Source organism: Lissotriton helveticus, chromosome 9 (assembly GCF_964261635.1).
Source record: "Lissotriton helveticus chromosome 9, aLisHel1.1, whole genome shotgun sequence".
Lineage (NCBI taxonomy): Eukaryota > Metazoa > Chordata > Amphibia > Caudata > Salamandridae > Lissotriton > Lissotriton helveticus.
In genome coordinates this window covers 768,191,184-768,211,673 of record NC_136070.1, presented here as the reverse complement: position 1 = coordinate 768,211,673, position 20,490 = coordinate 768,191,184, and positions in this window count along the sequence as shown.

Below are 20,490 nucleotides of genomic sequence, written 5' to 3'. Positions count from 1 at the left end.
GTTCATCGTTTTTCATCAAAACATTTTTTTTTTTCGAATATTGAAAAAATTAATCAAAATGTCAAATGAATTGTGCCTCATTTTGAATAACCACTTTTTGAAGCCACACAGTGACCAAAATTGCTATTTTAACAGACTTTTCCTCCTACTCAGAAGCTTCTATTTCGACCAATTTCTGGCAGAAAAATGACTCTAAACACACTTATTTTAGTTCCAAAAGCGATAATTCACATTTAATAGTAGTTTATAGTCAAAAGAGAAAACAATAAAAAATGACCATTTTTGACTATGTGGAGAAAGTTCGACAGGTCCGGGATCATCGTTTTCATCAAAAAAACTTATTTTTTCAAATGTTGAAAAAATTATGCAAAATATCAAAAGGATTGTGCCTCATGTTGAATAACCACTTTTTAAAGCCCCACAGTGACCAAAATTGCAATTTTTACAGACTTTTCCTCCTACTCAGAAGCTTTAATTTCGATCAATTTCTGGCAGAAAAATGACTCTAAACACTCTTATTTTAGTTCCAAAAGTGATAATTCATATTTAATAGTCATTTACAGTCAAAAGAGAAAACATTAAAATATGACCATTTCTGACCATCTGGAGAAAGTTTGACAGGTCCAGGTTCATCGTTTTTCATCAAAACATTTTTTTTTCGAATGTTGAAAAAATGAATCAAAATGTCAAATGGATTGTGCCTCATTTGGAATAACCACTTTTTGAAGCCACACAGTGACCAAAATTGCCATTTTAACAGACTTTTCCTCCTACTCAGAAGCTTCTATTTCGACCAATTTCTGTCAGAAAAATGACTCTAAACACCTTCATTTTAGTTCCAAACATGATAATTCACATTTAATAGTAGTTTATAGTCAAAAGAGAAAACAATAAAAAATGAACATTTTTGACTATGTGGAGAAAGTTCGACAGGTCCGGGATCATCGTTTTCATCAAAAAAACTTATTTTTTCAAATGTTGAAAAAATGATGCAAAATATCAAAAGGATTGTGCCTCATGTTGAATAACCACTTTTTAAAGCCCCACAGTGACCAAAATTGCCATTTTAACAGACTTTTCCTCCTTCTCAGAAGCTTCTATTTCGACCAATTTCTGGCAGAAAAATGACTCTAAACACACTTATTTTAGTTCCAAAAGTGATAATTCACATTTAATAGTAGTTTATAGTCAAAAGAGAAAACAATAAAAAATGAACATTTTTGACTATGTGGAGAAAGTTCGACAGGTCCGGGATCATCGTTTTCATCAAAAAAACTTATTTTTTCAAATGTTGAAAAAATGATGCAAAATATCAAAAGGATTGTGCCTCATGTTGAATAACCACTTTTTAAAGCCCCACAGTGACCAAAATTGCAATTTTTACAGACTTTTCCTCATACTCAGAAGCTTTAATTTCGATCAATTTCTGGCAGAAAAATGACTCTAAACAGTCTTATTTTAGTTCCAAAAGTGATAATTCATATTTAATAGTCATTTACAGTCAAAAGAGAAAACATTAAAATATGACCATTTCTAACCATCTGGAGAAAGTTTGACAGGTCCGGGTTCATCGTTTTTCATCAAAAAATTTTTTTTTTTCGAATATTGAAAAAATGAATCAAAATGTCAAATGAATTGTGCCTCATTTTGAATAACCACTTTTTGAAGCCACACAGTGACCAAAATTGCTATTTTAACAGACTTTTCCTCCTACTCAGAAGCTTCTATTTCGACCAATTTCTGGCAGAAAAATGACTCTAAACACACTTATTTTAGTTCCAAAAGCGATAATTCACATTTAATAGTAGTTTATAGTCAAAAGAGAAAACAATAAAAAATGACCATTTCTGACTATGTGGAGAAAGTTCGACAGGTCCGGGATCATCGTTTTCATCAAAAAAACTTATTTTTTCAAATGTTGAAAAACTGATGCAAAATATCAAAAGGATTGTGCCTCATGTTGAATAACCACTTTTTAAAGCCCCACAGTGACCAAAATTGCAATTTTTACAGACTTTTCCTCCTACTCAGAAGCTTTAATTTCGATCAATTTCTGGCAGAAAAATGACTCTAAACACACTTATTTTAGTTCCAAAAGCGATAATTCACATTTAATAGTAGTTTATAGTCAAAAGAGAAAACAATAAAAAATGAACATTTTTGACTATGTGGAGAAAGTTCGACAGGTCCGGGATCATCGTTTTCATCAAAAAAACTTATTTTTTCAAATGTTGAAAAAATGATGCAAAATATCAAAAGGATTGTGCCTCATGTTGAATAACCACTTTTTAAAGCCCCACAGTGACCAAAATTGCAATTTTTACAGACTTTTCCTCCTACTCAGAAGCTTTAATTTCGATCAATTTCTGGCAGAAAAATGACTCTAAACACTCTTATTTTAGTTCCAAAAGTGATAATTCATATTTAATAGTCATTTACAGTCAAAAGAGAAAACATTAAAATATGACCATTTCTGACCATCTGGAGAAAGTTTGACAGGTCCAGGTTCATCGTTTTTCATCAAAACATTTTTTTTTCGAATGTTGAAAAAATGAATCAAAATGTCAAATGGATTGTGCCTCATTTGGAATAACCACTTTTTGAAGCCACACAGTGACCAAAATTGCCATTTTAACAGACTTTTCCTCCTACTCAGAAGCTTCTATTTCGACCAATTTCTGTCAGAAAAATGACTCTAAACACCTTCATTTTAGTTCCAAACATGATAATTCACATTTAATAGTAGTTTATAGTCAAAAGAGAAAACAATAAAAAGTGAACATTTTTGACTATGTGGAGAAAGTTCGACAGGTCCGGGATCATCGTTTTCATCAAAAAAACTTATTTTTTCAAATGTTGAAAAAATGATGCAAAATATCAAAAGGATTGTGCCTTATGTTGAATAACCACTTTTTAAAGCCCCACAGTGACCAAAATTGCCATTTTAACAGACTTTTCCTCCTTCTCAGAAGCTTCTATTTCGACCAATTTCTGGCAGAAAAATGACTCTAAACACACTTATTTTAGTTCCAAAAGTGATAATTCACATTTAATAGTAGTTTATAGTCAAAAGAGAAAACAATAAAAAATGAACATTTTTGACTATGTGGAGAAAGTTCGACAGGTCCGGGATCATCGTTTTCATCAAAAAAACGTATTTTTTCAAATGTTGAAAAAATGATGCAAAATATCAAAAGGATTGTGCCTCATGTTGAATAACCACTTTTGAAAGCCACACAGTGACCAAAATTGCCATTTTAACAGACTTTTCCTCCTACTCAGTAGCTTCTATTTCGACCAATTTCTGGAAGAAAAATGAGTCTCAACACCTTCATTTTAGTTCCAAACATGATAATTCACATTTAATAGTCATTTACAGTCAAAAAAGAAAACAATAAAAAATGACCATTTCTGACTATGTGGAGAAAGTTCGACAGGTCTGTGGTCATCGTTTTTCATCAAAAAAATTATTTTTTCAAATGGTGAAAAAATGATTCAAAATGTCAAATGGATTGTGCCTCATGTTGAATAACCACTTTTTAAAGTCACACAGTGACCAAAATTGCCATTTTAACAGAATTTTCCTCCTTCTCAGAAGCTTCTATTTCAACCAATTTCTGGCAGAAAAATGACTCTAAACACACTTATTTTAGTTCCAAAAGCGATAATTCACATTTAATAGTCGTTTATAGTCAAAAGAGAAAACAATAAAAAATGACCATTTCTGACTATGTGGATAAAGTTCGACAGGTCCGGATTCATCGTTTTCATCAAAAAAACTTATTTTTTCAAATGTTGAAAAAATGATGCAAAATATCAAAAGGATTGTGCCTCATGTTGAATAACCACTTTTTAAAGCCCCACAGTGACCAAAATTGCAATTTTTACAGACTTTTCCTCCTACTCAGAGCTTCAATTTCGATCAATTTCTGGCAGAAAAATTACTCTAATTACTCTTATTTTAGTTCCAAAAGTGATAATTCATATTTAATAGTCATTTACAGTCAAAAGAGAAAACATTAAAATATGACCATTTCTGACCATCTGGAGAAAGTTTGACAGGTCCGGGTTCATCGTTTTTCATCAAAACATTTTTTTTTTCGAATATTGAAAAAATGAATCAAAATGTCAAATGGATTGTGCCTCATTTTGAATAACCACTTTTTGAAGCCACACAGTGACCAAAATTGCTATTTTAACAGACTTTTCCTCCTACTCAGAAGCTTCTATTTCGACCAATTTCTGGCAGAAAAATGACTCTAAACACACTTATTTTAGTTCCAAAAGCGATAATTCACATTTAATAGTAGTTTATAGTCAAAAGAGAAAACAATAAAAAATGAACATTTCTGACTATGTGGAGAAAGTTCGACAGGTCCGGGATCATCGTTTTCATCAAAAAAACTTATTTTTTCAAATGTTGAAAAACTGATGCAAAATATCAAAAGGATTGTGCCTCATGTTGAATAACCACTTTTTAAAGCCCCACAGTGACCAAAATTGCAATTTTTACAGACTTTTCCTCCTACTCAGAAGCTTTAATTTCGATCAATTTCTGGCAGAAAAATGACTCTAAACACTCTTATTTTAGTTCCAAAAGTGATAATTCATATTTAATAGTCATTTACAGTCAAAAGAGAAAACATTAAAATATGACCATTTCTGACCATCTGGAGAAAGTTTGACAGGTCCAGGTTCATCGTTTTTCATCAAAACATTTTTTTTTTCGAATGTTGAAAAAATGATGCAAAATATCAAAAGGATTGTGCCTCATGTTGAATAACCACTTTTTAAAGCCCCACAGTGACCAAAATTGCAATTTTTACAGACTTTTCCTCCTACTCAGAGCTTCAATTTCGATCAATTTCTGGCAGAAAAATGACTCTAATTACTCTTATTTTAGTTCCAAACATGATAATTCACATTTAATAGTAGTTTATAGTCAAAAGAGAAAACAATAAAAAATGAACATTTTTGACTATGTGGAGAAAGTTCGACAGGTCCGGGATCATCGTTTTCATCAAAAAAACTTATTTTTTCAAATGTTGAAAAAATGATGCAAAATATCAAAAGGATTGTGCCTCATGTTGAATAACCACTTTTTAAAGCCCCACAGTGACCAAAATTGCCATTTTAACAGACTTTTCCTCCTTCTCAGAAGCTTCTATTTCGACCAATTTCTGGCAGAAAAATGACTCTAAACACACTTATTTTAGTTCCAAAAGTGATAATTCACATTTAATAGTAGTTTATAGTCAAAAGAGAAAACAATAAAAAATGAACATTTTTGACTATGTGGAGAAAGTTCGACAGGTCCGGGATCATCGTTTTCATCAAAAAAACTTATTTTTTCAAATGTTGAAAAAATGATGCAAAATATCAAAAGGATTGTGCCTCATGTTGAATAACCACTTTTTAAAGCCCCACAGTGACCAAAGTTGCAATTTTTACAGACTTTTCCTCCTACTCAGAAGCTTTAATTTCGATCAATTTCTGGCAGAAAAATGACTCTAAACAGTCTTATTTTAGTTCCAAAAGTGATAATTCATATTTAATAGTCATTTACAGTCAAAAGAGAAAACATTAAAATATGACCATTTCTAACCATCTGGAGAAAAATTGACAGGTCCGGGTTCATCGTTTTTCATCAAAAAAATTTTTTTTTTCGAATATTGAAAAAATGAATCAAAATGTCAAATGAATTGTGCCTCATTTTGAATAACCACTTTTTGAAGCCACACAGTGACCAAAATTGCTATTTTAACAGACTTTTCCTCCTACTCAGAAGCTTCTATTTCGACCAATTTCTGGCAGAAAAATGACTCTAAACACACTTATTTTAGTTCCAAAAGCGATAATTCACATTTAATAGTAGTTTATAGTCAAAAGAGAAAACAATAAAAAATGACCATTTCTGACTATGTGGAGAAAGTTCGACAGGTCCGGGATCATCGTTTTCATCAAAAAAACTTATTTTTTCAAATGTTGAAAAACTGATGCAAAATATCAAAAGGATTGTGCCTCATGTTGAATAACCACTTTTTAAAGCCCCACAGTGACCAAAATTGCAATCTTTACAGACTTTTCCTCCTACTCAGAAGCTTTAATTTCGATAAATTTCTGGCAGAAAAATGACTCTAAACACACTTATTTTAGTTCCAAAAGCGATAATTCACATTTAATAGTAGTTTATAGTCAAAAGAGAAAACAATAAAAAATGAACATTTTTGACTATGTGGAGAAAGTTCGACAGGTCCGGGATCATCGTTTTCATCAAAAAAACGTATTTTTTCAAATGTTGAAAAAATGATGCAAAATATCAAAAGGATTGTGCCTCATGTTGAATAACCACTTTTTAAAGCCCCACAGTGACCAAAATTGCCATTTTAACAGACTTTTCCTCCTTCTCAGAAGCTTCTATTTCGACCAATTTCTGGCAGAAAAATGACTCTAAACACACTTATTTTAGTTCCAAAAGCGATAATTCACATTTAATAGTAGTTTATAGTCAAAAGAGAAAACAATAAAAAATGAACATTTTTGACTATGTGGAGAAAGTTCGACAGGTCCGGGATCATCGTTTTCATCAAAAAAACTTATTTTTTCAAATGTTGAAAAAATGATGCAAAATATCAAAAGGATTGTGCCTCATGTTGAATAACCACTTTTTAAAGCCCCACAGTGACCAAAATTGCAATTTTTACAGACTTTTCCTCCTACTCAGAGCTTCCATTTCGATCAATTTCTGGCAGAAAAATGACTCTAATTACTCTTATTTTAGTTCCAAAAGTGATAATTCATATTTAATAGTCATTTACAGTCAAAAGAGAAAACATTAAAATATGACCATTTCTGACCATCTGGAGAAAGTTTGACAGGTCCGGGTTCATCGTTTTTCATCAAAACATTTTTTTTTTCGAATATTGAAAAAATGAATCAAAATGTCAAATGGATTGTGCCTCATTTTGAATAACCACTTTTTGAATCCACACAGTGACCAAAATTGCTATTTTAACAGACTTTTCCTCCTACTCAGAAGCTTCTATTTCGACCAATTTCTGGCAGAAAAATGACTCTAAACACACTTATTTTAGTTCCAAAAGCGATAATTCACATTTAATAGTAGTTTATAGTCAAAAGAGAAAACAATAAAAAATGAACATTTCTGACTATGTGGAGAAAGTTCGACAAGTCCGGGATCATCGTTTTCATCAAAAAAACTTATTTTTTCAAATGTTGAAAAACTGATGCAAAATATCAAAAGGATTGTGCCTCATGTTGAATAACCACTTTTTAAAGCCCCACAGTGACCAAAATTGCAATTTTTACAGACTTTTCCTCCTACTCAGAAGCTTTAATTTCGATCAATTTCTGGCAGAAAAATGACTCTAAACACTCTTATTTTAGTTCCAAAAGTGATAATTCATATTTAATAGTCATTTACAGTCAAAAGAGAAAACATTAAAATATGACCATTTCTGACCATCTGGAGAAAGTTTGACAGGTCCAGGTTCATCGTTTTTCATCAAAACATTTTTTTTTTCGAATGTTGAAAAAATGATGCAAAATATCAAAAGGATTGTGCCTCATGTTGAATAACCACTTTTTAAAGCCCCACAGTGACCAAAATTGCAATTTTTACAGACTTTTCCTCCTACTCAGAGCTTCAATTTCGATCAATTTCTGGCAGAAAAATGACTCTAATTACTCTTATTTTAGTTCCAAACATGATAATTCACATTTAATAGTAGTTTATAGTCAAAAGAGAAAACAATAAAAAATGAACATTTTTGACTATGTGGAGAAAGTTCGACAGGTCCGGGATCATCGTTTTCATCAAAAAAACTTATTTTTTCAAATGTTGAAAAAATGATGCAAAATATCAAAAGGATTGTGCCTCATGTTGAATAACCACTTTTTAAAGCCCCACAGTGACCAAAGTTGCAATTTTTACAGACTTTTCCTCCTACTCAGAAGCTTTAATTTCGATCAATTTCTGGCAGAAAAATGACTCTAAACAGTCTTATTTTAGTTCCAAAAGTGATAATTCATATTTAATAGTCATTTACAGTCAAAAGAGAAAACATTAAAATATGACCATTTCTAACCATCTGGAGAAAGTTTGACAGGTCCGGGTTCATCGTTTTTCATCAAAAAAAAATTTTTTCTTCGAATATTGAAAAAATGAATCAAAATGTCAAATGAATTGTGCCTCATTTTGAATAACCACTTTTTGAAGCCACACAGTGACCAAAATTGCTATTTTAACAGACTTTTCCTCCTACTCAGAAGCTTCTATTTCGACCAATTTCTGGCAGAAAAATGACTCTAAACACACTTATTTTAGTTCCAAAAGCGATAATTCACATTTAATAGTAGTTTATAGTCAAAAGAGAAAACAATAAAAAATGACCATTTCTGACTATGTGGAGAAAGTTCGACAGGTCCGGGATCATCGTTTTCATCAAAAAAACTTATTTTTTCAAATGTTGAAAAACTGATGCAAAATATCAAAAGGATTGTGCCTCATGTTGAATAACCACTTTTTAAAGCCCCACAGTGACCAAAATTGCAATTTTTACAGACTTTTCCTCCTACTCAGAAGCTTCAATTTCGATCAATTTCTGGCAGAAAAATGACTCTAATTACTCTTATTTTAGTTCCAAAAGTGATAATTCATATTTAATAGTCATTTACAGTCAAAAGAGAAAACATTAAAATATAACCATTTCTGACCATCTGGAGAAAGTTTGACAGGTGCGGGTTCATCGTTTTTCATCAAAACATTTTTTTTTTCGAATGTTGAAAAAATGAATCAAAATGTCAAATGGATTGTGGCTCATTTTGAATAACCACTTTTTGAAGCCACACAGTGACCAAAATTGCCATTTTAACAGGCTTTTCCTCCTAGTCAGAAGCTTCTATTTCGACCAATTTCTGGCAGAAAAATGACTCTAAACACACTTATTTTAGTTCCAAAAGCGATAATTCACATTTAATAGTCATTTACAGTCAAAAAAGAAAACAATAAAAAATGACCATTTCTGACTATGTGGAGAAAATTCGACAGGTCTGAGGTCATCGTTTTCATCAAAAAAACGTATTTTTTCAAATGTTGAAAAAATGATGCAAAATATCAAAAGGATTGTGCCTCATGTTGAATAACCACTTTTTAAAGCCCCACAGTGACCAAAATTGCAATTTTTACAGACTTTTCCTCCTACTCAGAAGCTTCAATTTCGATCAATTTCTGGCAGAAAAATGACTCTAATTACTCTTATTTTAGTTCCAAAAGTGATAATTCATATTTAATAGTCATTTACAGTCAAAAGAGAAAACATTAAAATATGACCATTTTCAACCATCTGGAGAAAGTTTGACAGGTCCGGGTTCATCGTTTTTCATCAAAACATTTTTTTTTTCGAATATTGAAAAAATGAATCAAAATGTCAAATGAATTGTGCCTCATTTTGAATAACCACTTTTTGAAGCCACACAGTGACCAAAATTGCTATTTTAACCCCTTCGCTGCTAGGCCTTTTCCCCTCCTGTGCTGAGGCTTTTTTTGGCGTTTTGGAGTAGTGCGCGCTTAGGCCCTTGTAACTTTTTGACCACATAAGGTATCCACGCAAAATTTGCGTCCTTTTCTTCCAACATCATGTGGATTCTAAAGGTGCCCAGGGTTTGTGGATTCCCTTGGAGGGGGCCCAGAAATTAACCAAAATATAGTGATTTTTTTGTTTTTTTCAGAAAAATGGGAAAAACGGGCTGCAAATGAAAGCCTCTGGGTGTTTCCCTGAAAATGGTATCACAAAAGGGTTTGTGGGGCTGAAATCTCCATTTTCTCAGCTTTCAGGGAATGACAGACTTTTGTCAGAGAACCGAAATTTTTCACTCAGTTTTGGCATTTTTCTGGGACATAGCCTATTTTTGCTATTTTTAGAGCTTTCCACCTCCTTCCAGTTAATGGTAGAAATGAGTTTGAAAGCAATAATGGATCCTGGAAAGCTTTACATTTTCGAAAAGTAGACAAAATTCTGAATTGAGAAAGGGGTCATTTGTCTAAATCCATGAAGGTTTCGTTATAGAAACTAACAGTTAGATATTGGAATATTTGAAATTTTGTTGAAAAAAACAGCCTTTTGTCTCAACGTTTTCACCTATAACTTTTTCTAATTTTGACATCTCTTGGAAAGCAATATACCGTTACATCCGTTAGACCTTCCTGGTTGTGGGGATATATAGGACTTGTAGTTTCACCAAGAACCCGACGAACCCAGATCCAAAAACTGAGCAGCAACTTGCAATGGTATTTTTTCATTTACTGGGTATAGTGCACTTTGTCTTGGAAAATGTATACATGGAATAATCTGTATGAAAGACACCTATGTATTTCTGAATTGGGTACAAATTATAGAGTTCAGAAACAGTATATAATTGCACATTTTCAAAGTTGGGAATACTCATACTAGCATGAGAATTATTGGTCATTTTTCATAAAGATTTTTTTTTACACAATGTCTTTCATTCAAAGGGAGAAATCCATGAAAGCTCAATTGGTAATAACAGTTGATTTACAAATCTGAATTACCCCAAGTGTCCCGATAAAAACGGTACCTCACTTGTGTGGGTCGGCCTTGTGCCTGCGACAGGAAACGGCGCAAAATGCAACGTGGTCACACCTAAATTTAGCAGTTACAAATTGACCCTTTTTTGGCAAAGTGCCTACCTGTAGTTTTTGCACCCTAGCTCTGCCGGCACTTAGGGAAACCTAGAAAACCTATACATTTTTGAAAACTAGACACCCAGGGGAATTCAGGATGGGGTGACTCGCCTGCCTACCCCCAGGGTTTGTTACCCAGAATCCCTTGAAAACATAAAAATTTGATAAAAAAAACACATTTTCCTCACATTTCTGTGGTGGAAAGTTCTGGAATCTGCGTGGATCAACAAATTTTCACTCACCCAGCGTGGCCCCAGGTCTCCCGAAAAAAATGGTACCTCACTTGCGTGGGTAGGCATAGTGGCTGCGACATGAAACAGCACAAAACGCAGCATGGTCGCACCTCAATTTCCCAGTGAAATTTAGCACGATTCGGACAAAAAGACTACCTTTTGTTTTTGCGCCGTAGCTCTGCCAGCACCTAGGGAAACCTAGCAAACCTATACATTTTTGAAAACTAGACACCCAGGGGAATTCAGGATGGGGTGACTCGCCTGCCTACCCCCAGGTTTTGTTACCCAGAATCCCTTGAAAACATAAAAATTTGACCAAAAAAACACATTTTCCTCACATTTCTGTGGTGGAAAGTTCTGGAATCTGCGTGGATCAACAAATTTCCACTCACCCAGCGTGGCCCCAGGTCTCCCGTAAAAAATGGTACCTCACTTGCGTGGGTAGGCATAGTGGCTGCGACATGAAACAGCGCAAAACGCAGCATGGTCGCACCTCAATTTCCCAGTGAAATTTAGCACGATTTGGACAAAAAGACTACCTTTTGTTTTTGCGCCGTAGCTCTGCCAGCACCTAGGGAAACCTAGCAAACCTATACATTTTTGAAAACTAGACATCCAGGGCAATTCAGGATGGGGTGACTCGCCTGCCCACCCCCAGGTTTTGTTACCCAGAATCCCTTGCAAACATAAAAATTTGACCAAAAAAACACATTTTCCTGACATTTCTGTGGTGGAAAGTTCTGGAATCTGCGTGGATCAACAAATTTCCACCCACCCAGCGTGCCCCCAGGTCTCCCGAAAAAAATGGTACCTCACTTGCATGGGTAGGCATAGTGGCTGCGACATGAAACAGCGCAAAACGCAGCATGGTCGCACCTCAATTTCCCAGTGAAATTTAGCACGATTCGGACAAAAAAACTACCTTTTGTTTATTGCACCGTAGCTCTGCCAGCACCTAGGGAAACCTAGAAAACCTATACATTTTTGAAAACTAGACACCCAGGGCAATTCAGGATGGGGTGACTTGCCTGCCCACCCCCAGGTTTTGTTACCCAGAATCCCTTGAAAACATAAAAATTTGACCAAAAAAACACATTTTCCTCACATTTCTGTGGTGGAAAGTTCTGGAATCTGCGTGGATCAACAAATTTCCACCAACCCAGCGTGCCCCCAGGTCTCCCAAAAAAAATGGTACCTCACTTGCGTGGGTAGGCATAGTGGCTGCGACATGAAACAGTGCAAAACGCAGCATGGTCGCACCTCAATTTCCCAGTGAAATTTAGCACGATTTGGACAAAAAGATTACCTTTTGTTTTTGCGCCGTAGCTCTGCCAGCACCTAGGGAAACCTAGCAAACCTATACATTTTTGAAAACTAGACACCCAGGGCAATTCAGGATGGGGTGACTCGCCTGCCCACCCCCAGGTTTTGTTACCCAGAATCCCTTGCAAACATAAAAATTTGACCAAAAAAACACATTTTCCTCACATTTCTGTGGTGGAAAGTTCTGGAATCTGCGTGGATCAACAAATTTCCACCCACCCAGCGTGCCCCCAGGTCTCCCAAAAAAAATGGTACCTCACTTGCATGGGTAGGCATAGTGGCTGCGACATGAAACAGCGCAAAACGCAGCATGGTCGCACCTCAATTTCCCAGTGAAATTTAGCACGATTCGGACAAAAAGACTACCTTTTGTTTTTGCGCCGTAGCTCTGCCAGCACCTAGGGAAACCTAGCAAACCTATACATTTTTGAAAACTAGACACCCAGGGGAATTCAGGATGGGGTGACTCGCCTGCCTACCCCCAGGTTTTGTTACCCAGAATCCCTTGAAAACATAAAAATTTGACCAAAAAAACACATTTTCCTCACATTTCTGTGGTGGAAAGTTCTGGAATCTGCGTGGATCAACAAATTTCCACCCACCCAGCGTGCCCCCAGGTCTCCCGAAAAAAATGGTACCTCACTTGCGTGGGTAGGCATAGTGGCTGCGACATGAAACAGCGCAAAACGCAGCATGGTCGCACCTCAATTTCCCAGTGAAATTTAGCACGATTCGGACAAAAAGACTACCTTTTGTTTTTGCGCCGTAGCTCTGCCAGCACCTAGGGAAACCTAGCAAACCTATACATTTTTGACAACTAGACACCCAGGGGAATTCAGGATGGGGTGACTCGCCTGCCTACCCCCAGGTTTTGTTACCCAGAATCCCTTGAAAACATAAAAATTTGACCAAAAAAACACATTTTCCTCACATTTCTGTGGTGGAAAGTTCTGGAATCTGCGTGGATCACCAAATTTCCACCCACCCAGCGTGCCCCCAGGTCTCCCGAAAAAAATGGTACCTCACTTGCGTGGGTAGGCATAGTGGCTGCGACATGAAACAGCGCAAAACGCAGCATGGTCGCACCTCAATTTCCCAGTGAAATTTAGCACGATTCGGACAAAAAGACTACCTTTTGTTTTTGCACCGTAGCTCTGCCAGCACCTAGGGAAACCTAGCAAACCTATACATTTTTGAAAACTAGACACCCAGGGGAATTCAGGATGGGGTGACTCGCCTGCCTACCCCCAGGTTTTGTTACCCAGAATCCCTTGAAAACATAAAAATTTGACCAAAAAAACACATTTTCCTCACATTTCTGTGGTGGAAAGTTCTGGAATCTGCGTGGATCAACAAATTTCCACCCACCCAGCATGCCCCCAGGTCTCCCGAAAAAAATGGTACCTCACTTGCGTGGGTAGACATAGTGGCTGCAACAGGAAACGGTTCAAATCGTACGGTGGTGAATTTACATTACCTTATTGCAAAACTACCTTGATTTTGGGGGGGGGGCATCTGAGTTTGTGGCCCGGGGCTCGGTGGTATTCTTTGCAAAGTAGCAAACCCAAACAGTTCTGAAAACTAGACACCCGGGGGAGTCCAGGGAGGTATGTCATGCATGGGTCCCCCAATGTTTTCCTACCCAGAACTCTCTGCAAACCTTAAAATTAGGTAAAAATTGCACTTTTCCAAACTTTTTGGCGTGGGAACGCCGGGCCGGCAAAAAAGTCATACCACCCTGCGTTCCCCTTGTTCTCCCGAGTAAAAGGATACCTCACTTGTGTGGGTGCCCCAAAGCAGAATACGCCAAAAATGAATTTTGAAAAAAGTAGTTTTTACTCATATTTACGTTTTACAAATTAAGCACCCCAGCCTAAGTCACATGCCTTTGGCCCACCCACACAAGTGAGGTATCATTTTACTCGGGAGAACAAGGGAAACACTGGGTGGTAGTACATTTGTTCCGGCAGCGAGATCCCACCCAAAAAAGTATGGAAAAGTGGGTTTTTTGACCAAAATTTCAGGTTTGCAGGGGTTTCTGGGTAGGAAAACATTGGGGGACCCACGCATGCCATACCACCCTGGACTCCCCCGGGTGTCTAGTTCTCAGAACTGTTTGGGTTTGGTAGTTTCCAAAGATGCCTGCCAAGCCCCGGGCCAAAAGCTCAGGTGACCCCCTCAAAAAATAAGATTATTTGGCTAAAGGTAATGTTTTCGTCTCCACAGTATGAATTGGGCCTTTTCATAAAGCAGCCGCTATGCCTACCCACGCAAGTGAGGTACCATTTTTATCGGGAGACCTTGGGGAACGCTGGGTGGGAGGTAATTTGTGTGTGCCCAGTGATGCCACGCTTTCCCACACTAAAACGTGTGAAAAAACTGATTTTTTCCATGCAAAAAATGAGGTTTGCAAGGGATTCTGGGTAAAGGAACGTTGGAGGATCCACGCAAGCCATACCTCCTTGGAAGCCCCCGGTTGTCTACTTTTCAGAAATGTGTGGGATTGGTAGGTTTCCCTAGATGGCTGTCTCGCACGGGGCCAAAAACCCAGGTAACCCCTCTTGCAAAAGCTGGTGGACTTAGGGGTTACCTGGGTTTCTGGCCCCGTGCGAGACAGCCATCTATGGAAACCTACCAAACCCACACATTTCTGAAAAGTAGACACCCGGGCGCTTCCAAGGAGGTATGGCTTGCGTGGATCCGCCAACGTTCCTTTACCCAGAATCACTTGCAAACCTCAATTTTAGCAGAAAAAAATCAATTTTTTCACACGTTGTAGTCTGGGAAAGCGTGGCATCACTGGGCTCACAAAAATTACCTCCCACCCAGCATTCCCCCAGGTCTCCCGATAAAAATGGTACCTCACTTGCGTGGGTAGCCATAGTGGCTGCAACAGGAAAAGGTCCAAATCTAACAGTGGTGAATATAAAATACCCTGAAGCAATATAACTTTGATTTTTTGGGGGGGAGGCACCTGAGTTTTTGGGCCGGGGTGGGTGGTATTCTTTGGAAAGTAGCAAACCCAAACAGTTCTGAAAACTAGACACCCGGGAGAGTCCAGGGAGGTATGGCATGTGTGGGTCCACCAATGTTTTCCTACCCAGAACTCCTTGCAAACCTTAAAAATAGGTAAAAATAGCAATTTTCCAAACATTTTGGCGTGGGATCGCCGTGCCGGCAAAAAAGTCCTACCACCCTGCGCTCCCCTTGTTCTCCCGAGTAAAAGGATACCACACCTTAACAGAGTTACTCAAAAGTCAAACATTCAAGCACGGCTATCTATTCCTCAAAGACACACACATACAGGTTGGATTTGGCACGAGGGCGAGTGATGGTTCAGTACATAAAATTTTATTAACAAGATATTTCAAAAAAATGAAATACTCTGTCAATAAATAAATGCATAAAAACTGAACCAGTGACTCGCAACTCGTGAGCTGTAAAGCCACGACAAGGCACCAACCGTTTTACAGGCCATTCACGCACCTTTCATACCTGATACAAACCAGACCATTGACACCATCCGAATGGAAAAGCAACACATAACAACAATCACAATAAGGGGCAAGGTACACCCTACTGCAGAAAGAGAAAAAAAACAATTATTACTGCACACCCATCTAATCCGCAAGCACACACACATACTGGTTGGATTTGGCACGAGGGTGAGTGATGATTCAGTACATACAATTGGATACGCAAGTAATTTCATCAAAAATGAAATACACTGCGTATAATTGAAAGTATGATAAACTGAACCACTGACTCGCAGCTCGTGAGCTGTAAAGCCACGTCAAGGCACCAACCTCTTTACAGGCCATTCATACACCTTTCGTACGCGTGACACATACAAAACATTCACACCGCCAGCCGCGGACCCATCACATTTCAACACTCACACCAGCAAACAGCGCCATTCAAGGGCCCATCACTTTCACACGCCCACATTTCTGACACTGCAACTACACAAAATGATGGACTGTGTGGAGTGTCACTCAACTAGCAGTGTGTGTATTGACCAACAGAAAGTAACTACTCACACACCGCCTGCCGAGCGCCAGTCCACCCACACCACCATCCAAGCACCAGACCATGCACACTGCCAGCCAAACACCACTCAGCGCACACCGACAGCCAACTACCACTCCACACACACCACCAGCCAAGCATCACTCCACGCACACCACCAGCCAAGCGCCACTCCACAAACACAACACCATCCAAGCACCACTCCACACACGCCGCCAGCCAAGCACCACTCCACACACACCGCCAGCCAAGCACCACTCCACTCACACCGCCAGCCAAGCACCTAACCATACACTCCGCCAGCCAAGCAAAAATCCACGCACCCCCCCAGCACAACTCCAATCCATGCACTATGCCAGCCAAGCACCAGACCACGCACACCACCAGCCAAGCGCCATCCACTCACACCACCAGCCAAGCACCTAACCATGCACTCAGCCAGCCAAGCAAAAATCCACTCACCCCCCCAGCACAACTCCAATCCATGCACTATGCCAGACAAGCACCAGACCACGCACACCACCAGCCAAGCGCCAGTCCACGCACACCAACAATCCAAGCACAATCCTGCACACACCACCATCGAAATTAGAATTTTTTAAAGAAATACCGCAAATCAAATGTAGAAACCTACAAATCTGCTAACACAAATTCAAAACCTAAATGCTTTGCACTAATGGAAACCTAAAAGCAAACAAAAAAATATTACAGAAAACAGACCAGACAGTACACTTACAAGCTCAATGAAACTCCCAAAACTTCTTTTGTGTGTGGTACGATTTAAAACAAGCTGGCACACACAATCCAGGATTTGAAGGACAGTCAGGACAGTGCATACGAGACTCCCTCCGCACTTCTCTTCGCCAACAGACTCTACATCTTTTAGTGGGATTGTCTTTTGCAGTTGTGGGAGGAATGTATTCTGGAAAGTGGCGATCTTTCAGTCTAGCCACTTCCTCCACCACTCCAAATCTTGGCACACTTGCCTGTTCCACTAGTACAAGGCTGCCTATTATAGTCTCCTGAAAGTTAACAAAAGGCATCTTTGACTCAGGACAAGAGTTCTGGAAAACAACAAAAGCATTAAAGGATGCCAAGTGGAAAAGATGGATAGCCAACTTCTTGTACCAAACGTAAGCCTTTCGAAGAGCAGCATAAGGTTCCAACCTCTGATCTACTCTGTCAACACCACCCATGTGCCTATTATAGTCTAAAATGCACACAGGTTTACGCACTTCAGCAGTCTCACCCCGAACTGGCAGAGCTTCAGTGCTTTCGTCATGGATAGTAGTCAGCATGTAAACATCTCTCCTGTCTGAAAACTTCACAGCTAGAAGCTTCCCACATCGCAATGCAGTAGACTGTCCCCGCACAAGCCTTTTGCAAACAAGTTCTATTGGAAAACCTTTCCGGTTACTGCGCATCGTGCCACATGCAACAGTGCCCACTTTGGCCAACTCCTTGAACAAACGCACACTAGTGTAGAAGTTATCTACATATAAATGGTGGCCTTTGTTAAATAATCGTCTACCTAGTTCCCACACAATTTTCTCAGTCACTCCAAAAGTGGACGGACAAGCAGAAGTGTTAATGCTGGAATCCTTACCGGTGTACACCCTGAAATTATAAACATATCCAGTCTCACTGTCACACAGCATATACAGTTTGATGCCATAGCGTGCCCTCTTACTAGGAATGTATTGCCTAAAAACCAAGCGGCCCTTGAACAATACCAAAGACTCGTCCACAGCTATTTCTCTTCCAGGTGCAAATCAGGAAAACGATCAACAAAGTGATCAAGGACAGGCCGAATCTTAAAAAGACGGTCACAATCAGGGTGATCGCGTGGCAACGCTAAATCATTATCAACAAAATGCATCATGCGAAGAAGAAGCATATATCGATCACGAGTCATAACTGCTGGAAATATAGATGTTGCCATCAAGGGACTAGTGGACCAATAAGAAGACATTGATGGCTTCCTTAGCAAGCCCATCAAAAAAGTTAATCCCAAAAACTTCTTCATCTCTTCAACATATGTGGGAGACCAATGGGTAGCTCTGGAATGGGGCTTAAGGCTGGCACTGTGGTCCCTCAAATACTGCTCTGCATACAAATTAGTTTGCTCCACAATCTCCTGCAAAAACTCATCGTCAAAAAACAACTGAAAATATTGAATTTGCAAAAAATTGTCAGTATCCACTCTACACCCTGGAACACCAGTGAAGTCTGGCAATTCCGGCTGCACCATGCCAGGGGCAACCCAGACGTCATCACTAACATGAGGAGAAGAAGCCACCCTAGCCTGCAGGCCAGATGCCTCTTGCTGCACTACATCAACGGGAACACTAGCATCCCCAGATGCCTCTTGCCTCACTACACCAACAGGAATACTAGCATCCCCAGATACATTTTGCATCTCTTCACCAACAGGAGAACTCACATCCCCAGCTGCCTCTTGCATCTCAACATCAACAGAAGAACTCGCATCCCCAGATGCCACTTGCTGCTCAACAACAACAGAAAGACTAGCAGCACCAGATGCCTCATGCTGCTCTACAACAGGAAGACTAGCAGCACCAGATAACCTTTGGCGTACCACAGCAATGTGAAACCTTTTGGGCGCAGCCTTTACCACACTTGCCTGTTCCTGACGTGAAAAAAAGGGAAACCTTGAGGACCTAGGCTGCCGCTCACATGGCTCTTGCCTCTCTACCGGCACATCAATGTCCCTCTCTACCACAGGCACTTCATCAGCACTAGAAGAAGAATCATCATCCGATGATACCATGCGAAGAGAAAACTCACTGCCTGAATCTTCTGCACCTACCTCATGCTCCGAATCGGAGTCAGTGTCTGGACCATGGTCAGAGGAAGACTCAAAAAGCAAACTAACAACCTGCTTAGCAGTAATCCTGCGAGCAACCATTATCCTTACAAATCAAGAAGACTACACACACAAGTGAACAACAACCTACACTGTGCAAAGGAAGAAGTAAACAAGGTAGAGTCTTCACACAAAAATCAATACACTCAAAAACAATTCAAATCTAACCAAATATAAGAAGACTCACCAGCACCTACTCTGCTGAAACACAGCAAAAAGAAAGGAAATCCCACTGGAAAGAAAAAAAAAAGTATAGATTAGACAAAGTACACATCAAGCAGCAATACAAAAAAAAAGTCAACAATCAAGAAACACAAAGCCACACACACAGCAATAACTTCACTTTTCATAACAACACATTTATCTAGGAAAAATAGTACAAAAAACATTTACTTACCAAGCACATGCAACTACACAAGCTGCAAAACCAGCATTAACCGAACCACAACCTACACCAATACAAACAGCAAAAGCCTGGATCAAAAACAAAGAAGAAAAAAAATAATTTAATACTACATTTCACAAACAACATAACAAATGAATAAACAATACACAAATTTACCCCCAAAATCACATCCACACAGATGGGCCATCAAAAAGGGCAAAACGGACAAAAGTACGGGTTGATTTGCCCACCGGGGGGGGAGGCCAGAAAATCTAAATTTAAAATCCGACCCACCTGAAAGCGACCCTTGCACAATGGGTCACTTCCTACAATCTAAAATAAAATCCCTGGTGCTAGTGGGGGCATTTCCACCGCACAATCGCAATGCTGTGCGCGACCGTGAGCCAGAAATGCCCTGCAAAGAGACATCAGAAGAGAGGAAAATCACTTACCTCTCCCCTGATGCCTCTTTGCAAACCCCCCCAAATATCTCAAAACCAACCTAACACCTCCAGGCGCAGGAAGCAAATGGCTTCCCGACCGCCTGGGAATCCCTGAAGATGTTGGCGCGTGCTGTGCGCGCTGACATCATCAGGGATTCTCAGGGGGAGGGGGACAACAGAATTACTGTGGTTCACTGCGATGCTGGACAGAGGCACTTGCATCCTTGATTTTCACAAGCGCAATCCTAAAACAGTTCCTATAACCAGGAGCTTCTTTCTCCCCATCTGCTGCTCTCAACAGTCTCTGACCATTTATACACATAAGAGGCATGTGAACTCACACAGAAGATCCCCGTTTGGCAACGCCCACCAACTAGCGGAGTGCACCATCTTTCCTAAATTTACCCACTATGATGGACAGCTCACTCAAGGGACCTGTGCACACATTGGTGCGATGGCATAGTAAC